Here is a 13,531-nt window from a genome sequence, read left to right on the forward strand (position 1 = left end):
TCTCTTCAATTTAGATTCTTTTACGGTAGCCTGAATCACTTCATCTTTTTCCACAATTAAGCATCTAAATTTAACTGTTCTCTGACTTGTTCATGGCTCATGACCAATCTCTCTTTTTCTGTCTCATGGTTCTCTATAATAGCTTCATATTTCTCTTCTTGTTGGATGATTTTTTCATCTTTTTTGTTTCTCAACAGCACTCAAGGGGCTGGGGATGTAGCTTAGTGACAGAGCACTTGCCTAACACATGCAAAGTACTGGATTCAATACCTAACACCACATTAAAAAATAAACAAAATAAAGCATGCTACAAATGCCAAAAAATATATATTAAAAACAAAGAGCACTCAATTTTGAGTTCAATTTACTCTGTAGTTCAACTATTTGTTCTTTCAAGGATTTTGTTGTTGTTCTATTTCCAATGCGTGGTGATGCAAAGATGTTACTTTGGATAATTCAGCTTTAAGAATATTAGATTCTTCGTCCTGTCTTCTAATTAACTGTGAAATGCATTGATCTTTTATAATCATCATTAAAGTTCTTAGCTCTGCTAAGCCCACCTGGTAATCTTTTGGTTTATTGCACTTATTTCTGTTCTCAATTTTTCTGTCACTTGTTCAAGGAGAGATTTCAAAGCCTTCTTCTGCTGTATTATGCTTGCTTCCAGCAAATTTTTGTCTCATCAGTTTCTGTTTCCTTCAATGCAAGCTCAACTTCTAACTTGTATCTCATGTTTGACAAATCAGAAAACTTGAGTTTTAATTCCTGCAGTTGCTGCTATTTTTCCTGGATAATCATGACATGAGACTCTTGTATCTGATGAATTCTTTGTTGATTTTCTTCTTTCAGTTACTCCAAAGAAACTTGGTGGTCTGTCATAATTTATTCAAATTCCAGTGTATGCCTGACCTGCAGTGTGTCCTCCAATTCTTTCAGGTGATATCGTTCTAAGCACTAAGTTCTGCTTTAAATAAGTGTACCTTCTAAAAAGACTTCTAATACTACCTCTTGTGACTGCTTCAGCTCTCTAATTTCACAATTTTGAGTGTGCATTATATTTTCCATCTCCAACAACTTCCAATCCTTATCATGCTGTAGTCAGATGACAGCTTCTTTTTCATGTTTAGCCACAGCAAATTTATTATCTTTATTTTGTAAATCCTCAGAGTATACTAGGTCTCTTTTCAATTTTTTTATTTCGCTTTTATGTTCTTCAGTTTCCTTTATTAGTGCATCAAGTTCACCATCATATTCACTTTTTAAAGACTAGTTCTTTTTGATGTTTTCCTATTGTCATTTCCAGGGAACAGTTTACTTTTTCAATAATGTTTCTTATTTTCAAAGCTGTATATTTTAAAGAATTTGAGATGTCACTCTGTTCATTTTTTGCACAAATGTACATAAGTGGCAAGGTCTTCCTTGATGGTTTATATACTGAAGTGAGAGTTTTGGCTAACAACTCTACATTTTTCCAGTTGAACATTCAGAGATGTGTGATCTTCAAAATCCCCTTTACCACATATATTTGTACCCTGCACCCATCCACTATCTATTGTATTGATAAGTGATGAATAAAGTGATCGCAAAATCATCTCTGGACTTACTGTATTACTTATAAGATTAGGAGAAGATAAATTTTCTTCCATCACAAGCTCATTCACTCCAGACACAAAATCTGATTCAAGACTTTCTGCTAATGAATTAGAATCTAAAGAAACTTGTTGAATAGTTTATGTTTGGAAGGGGGATGTATTTGTCAGGTTTCTCTAGAGAAACAGAATCAACAGGAAATATGATTATAAAAAGGGGATTTATTAGATTGTCTTACATGACCAGTAACTGGATAGTCCACCATGGCCATCTGCAGCTGGAGAGCTGGAAGAGCCAACAGCTGCACAGTCCAAGATGCAGAAACCCAGAACAGGAAAGATCAACAGTGCTACCCTAGTCTGAGACCAAGGCTTCTGGAAACTACCTGGAGAATCACTGACAGAGCGTGCTTTGGAAGATTGAGGCAGTGAGAGTCCAATACCCTCAGACGATCAAAGTAGCAATCAAGTACCCATTGAAGAATAGCTGAGTTTGCATCTGCATCTGCTTCCTTGTTCTTCCAGCTTTTATTCCATCCTATTGGACAGTGCTGCCCATGCTTGGGGAAGGTCTCCACTTCAGTTCACTATCCCAAATTCCAATCATTCCTAGACATGCCCTCATTGACACACCCAGAAACCTTTTAATCCTCGTCATCTCTTAATACCATCAAGTTGACAATTTAAATTAAAATTTTTTTATTCATTCTTTTTAGATATACAAGACAGTAGAGTGTATTTTGACATATTATACATAATAAATACTTGAAATATTAATGACTGAAATATTTCTAAATCAATTAAAATTAATTTTAACTTTATGTATTTAGTGCTTTCTTGCTTGCTATTCACTGAACTTCCTAATTCTATGGTTTGGTATTGGTCATTGATTCAGAAATATTTCAGCCATTAATATTTCAGGTATTTATTATATACTTCTCTTTATTTTCCTACTAGCACTTTAATCACGTATACAGTATATCTTTTGAAATTGTACCATGATTCTGGATCTTCTGGTTTTATTTTTTCTTCATTTTGTTTCTCTTCGAGTTAAATTTCTATTCTCCCATCTTTAAGCTTGCATATTCTTTTCTTGGATATGTTGAGTGTCCTAATGAGCCCATTGAAAACATGATTAACTTTCTCTTACAGTTTTTAATTTCCAATATTTCCTCTTGATTGTTTCTCAGAATTTCAGTCATTCTGCTTCCACTACCCATCTGTTCCTTCAAGTTATTTACATTTTCCATTAGAGCCCTGACATTCATATAACTGTTTTAAATCCCAAGTCTTCCAATTGCAACATCTGTGTCATGTACAAGTATAGTTCTCATGTTTTTGTTTTTGCTTTTTTTTATTTTGAAATTATGGTTTTTGTGTGAGTTTGTGTGTGTGTGTGCGCTTTGGTGTGACTTGTAAATTTTTTAATGCAAACTGGATAGAATGTACAAAGTGATAGGAATTGAGGTAAATAGGGCTTTCTCATGAGAATTTATATTAATCTATCTGGGAGTTTAACTGTGTATAAATTTACTCTAGGTATCTGTGTCGGAGGTTTCCACATCTTTTATTGTCTGTTTTTATCTCTACTTTCCCATTTTTTTTCCCTGAGTACTTGTCTTCAGAGAATGTCTCTGTCTTGTAACTTTTCAACTATGTTACATTATTGTGATACTGGAGGTATGAAGGTAAGGTGATAAGGTTTACGGGAGGAGGATCTTTCTATATTCTATATCTCTCCGATATTTTTAGAATACTTATATCCTAAAGCTGTGATGTTTACTATATTTATCCTGTGGTATAGGTACAGTGTCACTCCTTGAATTCAGCACTTCTAACTATGTTTATTCCCTTCATTGAGACATTGCAGTTAAAGAGAACTAGAGTGAAAGGAAACGCCTTCCTTCAAAAGGGATATGGTTCTATGTCTTTCCTCAAGAGAGTAGACCTGTGGTATCTAGAATATATGATATTTTCATAATTTCATTCTTTCAACATTACATTTTTCTATTTTCCCTTGTGAGAACATATTGAGGTTCTTTTTTTAAAATTAATATGTGACTGAAACAGCAACAAGAACCTGTTTTATTTTTTCCAAATACAGATACAGAAGTTTGCATGTTTTGCAAATATTGCTTCAAAGCAACATTTCTATATACAGCGCCTTCTGTTCTACTAGCGCATAAACATAGATATGTATCCACAGTGCAATGTTGGCTCATTGAGAATCCACCTTGTATACACTCATCAATTAAGCAAAATGATTAGTCAAACCAGAACTGTTTTTGTCAAGGCAGTTTTTTTATAGGTGGATGATTTTTCTCAATAGACAAAACTTAGGTAGTGCACATATTTCTAAATGGTATCAGCAATGTTTGCAATTAACAGTTTCCAGTGCTCCAACTTGGGGTTAATTCACCTTGACCCAGGAATTGGGAATGGAGCCCCTCAACATGGCTTTAAATTAGGGAAGCACACTGAGGTTATCAGAACTTGAGGGAGTCTTTCCTGCTTCCCTAAGAACAAAAGTCACAATGAGCAAAACAGGATTATTTTACAAAATCTAAATGATAAATCCAGTAATGGCCACTTGACAATATTAGGATAATTCAGGTTCAGCTTCCATCTTTGACCAAGACATTAAATTGACTACCTTTAAAAAGTACAGTTTCCCCAGATGTAATGAACTCAAATGCAGTTTCAGAAAAATCAGTAATAACACAGCAATTGTCATTCCTCACAGTTGTGGCTATAGAAAATCATCCTGTTTCTTCCCTTTTCAGATAAGCATCACACAAATCTTAAAAGTGCAGCTGTCTGTTAAATTATCCAGAACACAGATGCCACACAAACCCTGAGCCATTTCTTCCCACACCAGAAACACTAATGCAGTGTGAAACAGCCTATTGTAGAGGAATTGTGTCAGCTTCATTACAGATGTTACAGCCACATGGATCAGCTATACAGGTCAATTTGTCCTATAATTCATTTTTTACCAAGTGATGGATAAATCACCTTATAGGGCATTCCCTGAAACATCTTAGTCCAGAGGCCTGAATTCATGACCACAATGACCTGTGTCTTAAAGCCCAACCATTCCAACGGTTGCTAGAGATACTGCCATTGCTATTGAGATAATGGCTTTCATGTTTACATAGTAAATAGTTGCAGCATATAACATTACAGATTTATAAACCCATAATTAACTTGTGAGTGTTAATGGACAGCTGTGCTTTGATTTCTGCCTTTAGTGATTAAAAAACTAGTGAAACAGGTCATTCCTCAAAGCATGGAACATTTTAACTTTGTCCAATAAAACAAAATACAGCAATTACATGTGGAACTGTAACCTGCAAAAGTAACAAATATTGTTTCAAAAGGTACAAATAAATTGTACCTTGACCTTAAGCGGCATAATCACTTGACCTCACAGAGTAATATAAACAGGAAATTTAAAGTGTTAAAGTATATTAACAATTCTGAAAATGCCAACTACTGAACATACCCTTCAGGGAAGGAGAAAAGTGATACATATAGAATCTGAAGTTTGTTGACCATGATATAAAATAAGGTAATTCCCCAAACCGCATTCTTTGTAACAAATCTTTACAGTGAAGAGTTCAAAATTTGGGGAAACTTTTTTTTTGGACTTTAAATAGAACTGGGAAGCTGTCAATATTAAGAAATGGATAGATAGAAAATGCTGTCCTTTGGGTTCCAGACCCTGCCTACTTCAGTTTGGAATTCCTCCTAGATTCTTTTAGAGCAAGATTCTAGTTCCTTCAGCTGTATGGTCTCTGTGAAAGCCAAAACCCAGCCAACTAGGGTGAAAAACATATAAAACTTGTCCCTGGTACCATGAAGTAATGCAAAAGATGTGGTGAGAAAAGTGAAGAGTCCTAAGGAGAAAGCAGGGCAGTTGAGGCCTCTGCTCCTTCCCAACTTCCACAGCACGGTCAAGTCCCAACATTCCCATGAAGCTGGAAAATGAAAATGATACCTGCTGCCTAAACATGCCAGGCAGAAATCAAAAGGTTTGGCATGTGCCCCAACCTGACAGAAAAGTCAATTAAATAAACTGTAAATTGAATTTACAACTGTTTCCAAGAAACTTTTTTGGTTCTCATTCCATTTATCATCAGTGGCATGATTTCAAGTGAAGTTTGTGCAAAAAGACTCTCTTCATTCAATGATGTGCACAGAAGGAAATCCCGAGTCTATTTGCTACCTTCTTGGTAGGCTTCCAGATCAGAGTGCCCTGCCATCCAGCAGCCAAAATGGCCTCTTTGTCCAATGTCATCACACTCCTGGCCAGATCCCTGAAGTCAGTCCGTGTCACGTGCATTCGGCATGCTAGGTTTATTTATTTAAATATGTGAAGCTCCTCCTGCAGGTGCCCCGGGATTGTGTCCCTATTAGTCTTGGGTGCCCAGTTTCATGTTGAGCAGCAGAGGGCGATCTGCTGCACCTTGCCCAGGTCTGTCAGCAGCTGCTTGATGCAATGCTTGAGCTGTGGAAGCCTGGCCAATGGCTCTGGGGGCTCCAATTCCCCAGTGTAGTCCAGCCAGCTCTCCAGCACGTCCAACTCCTTCTCAATGGAATCCATTCTATGAGTGACTTCATCCTGAAGAGACTCCACGTGTGTCAGTAGGTTAAACTGCCACTGGTGCTGGGAGCTCAACAGCCCCTCTCCACCTCTGTCCAACAGCTTCCGAGCAGGGGCTTCCTCCGGTAGGACCTTTTTGGTGACATATTCCCTCACCTTTGGGGAGCTGGGTTTGGGGTCACTGTCCCCTCTGGTCCTGTCTTGGTCTAGAGGCCAGCCCAGGCGAGGGGAGAGGGAATCGTCGCCATTCTCACAGAGGGGGTTAACTGCGTAGAGGGCAGAGCCCCGTGTCTCTACCACCAGCTTCTGCTCCACAGCAGGGTAATAGGCGCGGGGCTTCTGGTAGCAGTGCTCACTGGTAATATAGGACTCTTCCACCGATCGGGGCAGAGGCAGAGGTTTCTCTACCATCCCGTTCAAAGTTCTATAACTTGGGGCTTCCTCCTTGCTCCTGGCATCAATACCGTGGATATGTCTGGACTGGGCTCTTCCCACCCCTGAGTGCTGTTTCCAAGGCTGGCACCACAGCTGCAGATCAGGATACTCCCTGCTTTGCAAAATGCTCATTTTGAGCTGCAGGTCATACAGAACCTCGATCACTCTCTGCACATCACCAAGAAGCTGGTGGGTGGCCACAATCTTCTTGGCATTCTGATGGGAGTAGTTCTCTTCTAGAAATGCCAGGCTGTGCATATGTCCCCTGCTCAACCACTCCTTGTTATACCAGTACTTGAAGCCAGGCCTCTGACCTGGAGGGTCTTGGCAAACATAGCAGGTGTATTTCTCGGGCACATTTGCTTCCAGCAATCCCATGCAGACCCCATGCTGCCAGCACTGGCACTCTTCACACTGAATCATGAAGTCATTTTCCTTCTGGACTTCACAGATACAACGGACCACCTCAAAATCATAGCGGTCATCCCCATGGAGTTCCTCATCTGGGTTGGTGCCTCATCGACATTTTGGCCATACCCCTCATCACTCCAAAGAAAACTCTCAGAAGAGGATTCACTCAAATTATCCTCCTCAGCTGCTTTCAATTTCCCTTTTCGGTTTCCAGATTCTGAGCCATGGAGCTGAGGGCTCATATGGACTCCAGGCTTGTGTGAGGACCCACACCTGGTGACAGCAAATGCCTTGGGTGGAGAAGGTTCCTGGGAGGTGTCACTTATCTCCTCACTGCAGGGGCATTCAGGTTTGGTTTTCTTTTTCTTTTTCTTTTTCTTCTTTGACTTCACTCTCACAAACTCTTTGAATTTCTTCTCTTTGTTCTTTTCCTTGTCTTTTGCAGTTGGGGAACTGGCAGAGACTTGCTTCCTGGTCAAGCCTTCCTGGCTGGCTTTGTCAGAAGTTGAAGAACCCCTTGTCTGGACATGTCTCTTCCCTGGGCTCTCTTCTGGCTCCAGCGATTTATCCATTCCATGGAAATACTTCATGTGATAATGCAACAGTTTCGCTTTGCGGAAAAATTTTAAACAGTCCACAACCTTGCATCTAAACTTGTGGTCTAGGTTGACAGCTGGCACATTAGATGTCACAAAATCATCTGTTTTCTTAAGAGTATTTGGTACTTCCACAGTGGAAATCTCTTGTAATTCAGCAAGGGGAGATGTCGTTTCTGTCTTCATAGTGTTTTCTCCCATTGAGTTGCAGTTCAATTCCAGGCCTGCAGCCTCCAATCCATCCCCAAAGGAATGGCAAGTTAGTGCAGATGAGACCTGGCCAGCTTCCAAAGGAGATTTCAACTGACCTCCTTCAGGTTCCTTTGTACTAGATGACTTGTCTTGTGAAGGATCCGTACCAACTTTATCAGTCAAATCTGGTACAACCAAGTCAGGATCCAGGATCTCGTGGGTTCCGTTAGTGGACAGCCTGGAAGACCGTCTCCTGGACAAGTCTTTGTCAGTGTTTTCAGAACAATTTTTTTACTTTTCCTGGGATGAATTTTTATCAAGTTGAGGATGTTTTAATGGGATGTCACTTCCTTTTGATATTTTCTGTCTTCTCAATTCCAATGTGATTGGTTGCAAAGTTTGAGAATTTGAATCCACAGCAGTAGGAGCTATGGAAGGGGGTCTGCCTCGTTTTCTTTTTGGCTCCCTCAAGTTCTCTTGTGGACTCTTCACAATATCGTTTTCAGGTTTTTTATCCACTTGGGTGTCTGCAGAGTACTCCCTGTCATTCTCTGAAATGTTCTCTTTATCTTCCTTCTCGTTCTTGGGAAGGCTTTTCTCCAACACCTTCCCTTTTTCAGCACAGATCAACTTTCCTTCTTTGCCGGGCAGCTTGGGTCACTTTTCTGACTTTAAGGCTTTGTCCTCTTTGTCTTTCTTCACATTGACCGTGGCTTTTCTCTGCTCTTTAAATTTCTCTCGTTTATCAGGAGATGATGAAAGACTTTTGTGATCTGTTTCTTTAGGCCTAGCATTACTCACAATATTCTGATCCTTGGAAAAAACTTTGACATGAATATGTTTCACAGTCTGAACTACTCCATCATAAAATTTCACAGTGTAAGTACCATCCTTGTTAACAGCAGTGACTCTGGCCGGGTAAAAACGACAATCAGACCAGCAAGCAAGGACCTGCTCGTTTATTTGAAATTCAGAAGAGCCGTCCTCTTCATGTAAACCCTCTTTCCTCAGTTGTATTTTCTCTAAAGGGCGTAAATAAGGACTGTCCCAGCAGAACCACTCATCTTAACGATGGTTCCAACGCTTGAAATGAATGAGTACTTTTCCTTCTTCGTAGTCAATGTCTTCTATATGAGCTGGATACCAGTTTTTTAAACGTTCCCGGGCTTCCAACTGGGCTCCCACTTCAAAGCTGATTCCTCGTCTGTTAGGTGGATGTTTTGTCATTTTCAGTCATCAACAGGGCTGCCTTTATTCTCCTCACGGCCCCGCTCCTGCTGCGCGGCTCCAGGAACAACCGACAGAAGGACTCTGCGTGCTGCGCACCACGTGACCCCAGGGACGCGCCCAGCCCATATTGAGGTTCTTTAGCCAACAAAAGTATGGCAATCTCACAAAATTGTATGCTCCAAGATTATCTTATGGTTAAGGTAGACTACACTTAGCTTCCCAAAACTTAATAAAATTATTTATGTAAGTGTTCCTACCAGATTTTGCTTTCAACACATCTTTTCTAATTATATGGACACTGGCTATGTCTCTCGGGTTAAGCCCATCTCTCCAAATTTTGGAGCAATTTACTTCCTATCTTGAAGATTTTTTTGCAGTTTGAGGGACTGAAATAGTATTTTCACATGCTAGGCAAATATTCTACCACTGAGATACACTCCAGAGCTTTTTATTTTATTTTCAGACAGAGTCTCTCTGAATTGCCCAGGTTGCCCCAGAGCTTGAAGTCATCTTGCCTCAGCTTCCTGAGTATCTAGAAATAGAGACATGTACCTCTCTTACCTCTCTGCTCAGTGGATTTATATATATATATATATATATATATATATATACATATTAAAAATATATATAAATATATAAAATATATATTATAAATATAATATAAATATATAAAATATATATTAAAATATATATATATATACTGCCAACTGATAAGTACTCTCCATGAAATTAAAAATAATGAAACAGTTAACAGATGTATTACTGGAAATGCATGAAACAAAAACATAATGCACACCCAAATAATTAGTAAAGGGATGGCAAGACTCAAATTTCATAAATTAACATAACCAGACTGATATAACCCATTACATAAATGTTAATCATCTTTATGCAAAAATATAAAACTTCTTTTAAGTTATAAATTGAAGTAAATATCTGGATTAAATTCCCATAAAGACAGGAGACAAGGGGACATTCTTTTTGATGTTCACTTTTTAAAGAGATGGCTCCAATGATACCAAGAAAGATATTACTAGTATTCAAAAGTGTCAAGGGGCTCAATTGACTTTTAAGGAGTTTTACATACATCTCAAAGAGAAAACAAACGATTGAAAATGATACATTTCTTTAAGAAAAATTTGAAAGACAGAGGAAGAGTGGACAATAAGCCCAGCTTCAGCCGTGTCTGCCACCCTGCCGAGCTCTCAGAACTGCTTCTGGTTGCCTCAGTCACCCAGGCCTGACTAGCTGTGGCCCCCTGACTCCCAGCCACCTAACCAGAGCTGAGGAACTTGACCAAGTCCTTTTCTACCCTGACCCTTCCTTTGTGCTGGTAGTTTAAGGCTAGGTGGGCAGGCACCTAGGTCACCAGTGGCTGTGTCAATTGGCAGTGCTAAATTGGCAGTTTTTAGCTGCCAGCAAGGATGAGAAGGCAGCAGAAGATAGTGCCTGGGGCTGCTGGCTGTGCTGAAGCCACAGGTGGAGCAGAAGGTGCTGCTGGTTTTGAGTTTAACCATTAGAGCCATTGAGTTGCCAATATCAAACAAAGCAAATATAAGCCAGTTTTAATCCGTTTAAGAAGGGTGATAGTGCTTTTCACAGTACCTGTTGGAATCATAACAGAGGGTGAGGTATAAGCTCATGGAATCAAAAGAAATCATCATGAAGTTACATGTGTTTATGGTTAATACTGGAACTACTCTAACATTTGACACTGAACATACAGTACAAACTGATAGACTTTAAACATGCCATTCAAAGCAAATAAAGATTCCTATTAAGCATCAGTACTTGTGGTCAATGAAGGAAAATGCATTACTACAGATCTAAGAGTGTGCACCTACAGCACTGGGGTCAATACAAATCCAATTTTTCTTTTTAACAAAGAAATAATTTTATTTGACCGTGCACCTGCTATTCCTAAAATGACCTTTTCAATAGAAAATTGTTGGGACTAATGACACGTTAACTAACTCAGACTGACTACTCCCTGGCAAGAGAGCAAGATCAAGGCCTCAAAGTTTGTTTCAATAGTTAATGACGATAAATCCGACCACCATCAGGGATTGGTTAACAACAGTTCGAACATGATAAGCTTGTGCTTGCCATATAGTCCTATGGGACTCTCACCTGCTTGAACCCCCGTGCCTTGCTGGCCTTTAAGCCCTTTAAGCCTTTAAGCCCTGTATTCTCCTCAGGTGGGCCCTGAGGAGGTACATTGGATCTTGTTGCCCGACAGGGGGAAACAGAAAATGACATGGAAATAAAAATCAGAGTCTTTTATGATTCCTGAAGTTTTTCACATTGTTGCTTCAAGGACACAACTTGCTGTGGAAATATATGAAATTGTCAAGAAACTTTGTTTTTTGTGAAGATCTTGTCCATGATGAATATCTCCAACATGAAGTCTGGGCTACAATCATGAACAATCTGGAGGACTGCTCACATTCATACCGAAAGCTACTTTTCAAATTTGTAAGTATTCATTCAAAATATCTGCAATCCATAGAAGACATCATATTAAAACTTGCTCATTTAAGAACTGTGGTTTCAGTAATGGCCAAGATTCCTCTGTTGGAATTCCTAACTAGATATAGTTACAGGGAAAGTTTGGGAAGAATGGATTATTTAAATGAAAATGAAGGCTCAGAAAAGACTAAGAAAAGATCCACTGATCTGGTACTTTCTCCTGATATGCCTAGAACAACTAACACATCCTTGTTAACCTCACTTCAAAAGTCAGTAGAACATGTAGCTCTAGATGAACCACAGATGATTAAAGCAGTAAAGAAATTAGGGAATCTTGTCAAAGTACTATTCAGCAAGATGAAACTTCAGTAGCTACTAAATATGGTGAACTGCCTTTTTTTTGTTTTTAATGTTTCTTTGTGAGACTAGATAAATGTTCAAGACAGACCTAAATAGGTGGAATTTTTGGTCAGGAAATGCTTTGATTCTATGAGCAGGCTTTACCCACATATAGTAGAATGCCATGAAACTATTGCCAAACTTGATAATCAGAATATGAAAGCCACTAAAAGGCTTAAAGATCAGTGTATGCTATGGACCAGATAATTGCTGGATGTGGTCGGCTGGTGAATGAACAAAAAGACCTTGTTCAGGGACTTTCAGCTAATCAGATGAGAGCTGAAAACTTGAAGGATGCATCTGTATTACCAGATTTGGCCCAAGCCATAAAAATCAGTTGGTGATTATGTTACAAAATCATAGAAAACTGTTAGCTATTAAACAGAAGTGTACCATTGCCAAACAAGAACTAGGAAATAATCTACAAATCAGACTACAGTGGTGTTGCTTTCTGAAGCTCCATGCTGATCAAGATGGAGAGAAATTGCAAGCTTTGCTCCGCCTTGTAGTTGAGATGTTAGAAAGAGTCAAAATTGTTGAAGGTCTTAGTACAGTTCCTCAGATGTGCTGCTTAGCTGTTGTTGAGGTTGTAAGGAGAAAAATGATCATTAAACACTACAGGGAGTGGGCTGTGTCTTATTTAAAGATGGAAAGTGATTGTATGAGGCAGAAAAACCTAAAAGGGAATCCTTTGGGAAATTAAGAAGTCTTTTTAAAGAAACCATCAGTTTCAGGGACTGGCCTCCTGGCTTCCTTCCTTTTGTACTCAGAAGCCTGGAAAGTTTGACTCTGAACTTCCAGATATTTCATTAAATAATATACCATCTGTGCACTCATTTTGTTTCTCAGAAGTTCAAACATTCCTCAGAGTCCCTTTACTTTGTGACTTTGAACCACTATACCAGCATGTACTTGCCCTACATAATTTGGTAAAAGCAGCACAAAGTTTGGATGAAGTGTCCCAGACCATTACAGTTCTACTGAATGAACAAAAGGAATCTGTGGGTCAATCATGCTCAGTTTGCTCCTTCCCCCAAAATAGAAAATGCAACAGGAATTGCAACTACAACCTCACTGAAATCTACTCCTCTGCTCACTGTTCAGGACCCCTTATGTCCTGCCATACGTCCCTTGGAAGAATCATCTCCAGATAACACTGATGAATATAGATTTGATTTTGAAACTATCGCCTTTAATGGTTAATTTGAATTGCTAACTTGATGGTATTAAGAAATGCTGATGATTAAGAGGCTCCCTAAGCATGATCGGCACCTCCCAATAGGATGAATAAAAGTCGGAAAAACAAGGAAGCAGATGCAGATGCTAGCTCAGCTTTTCTTTAACAGGTTTTTGATTGCTGGTCATGTAAGCCAATATAATGAATTCCTTTTTTATAATTATACTTCCTGTCGATTCTGTTCCTGTAGAGAACCCTGATTAATACAAATATAGTGGAATAAAACTTTAAAATATGGCAAAAAACAAGGCCCTGAGTTCAATCCCCAGCATGGCAAAAAATAAAAAAATAAAAAATAAAAGGCAAAAAAATTAAAATAATTCCCTACACTGGCATATTTCATGTTTGTTTACTTCAGTTTTAATAT

General features: G+C 38.9%; 1 pseudogene across 1 annotated transcript; it reads right to left on the reverse strand.

The window, feature by feature from the left end:
* Positions 1-3,652: 3,652 nt before the first annotated feature.
* On the reverse strand, positions 3,653-9,154 carry LOC306651855 (PHD finger protein 20-like; annotated as a pseudogene). The gene has a single exon. The product of its transcript is annotated as a PHD finger protein 20-like (transcript).
* Between the last annotated feature and the right edge of the window lie 4,377 nt (positions 9,155-13,531).

Source organism: Sciurus vulgaris (assembly GCF_902686455.1).
Source record: "Sciurus vulgaris genome assembly, chromosome: X".
In the NCBI taxonomy this organism is placed as follows: Eukaryota; Metazoa; Chordata; class Mammalia; order Rodentia; family Sciuridae; genus Sciurus; species Sciurus vulgaris.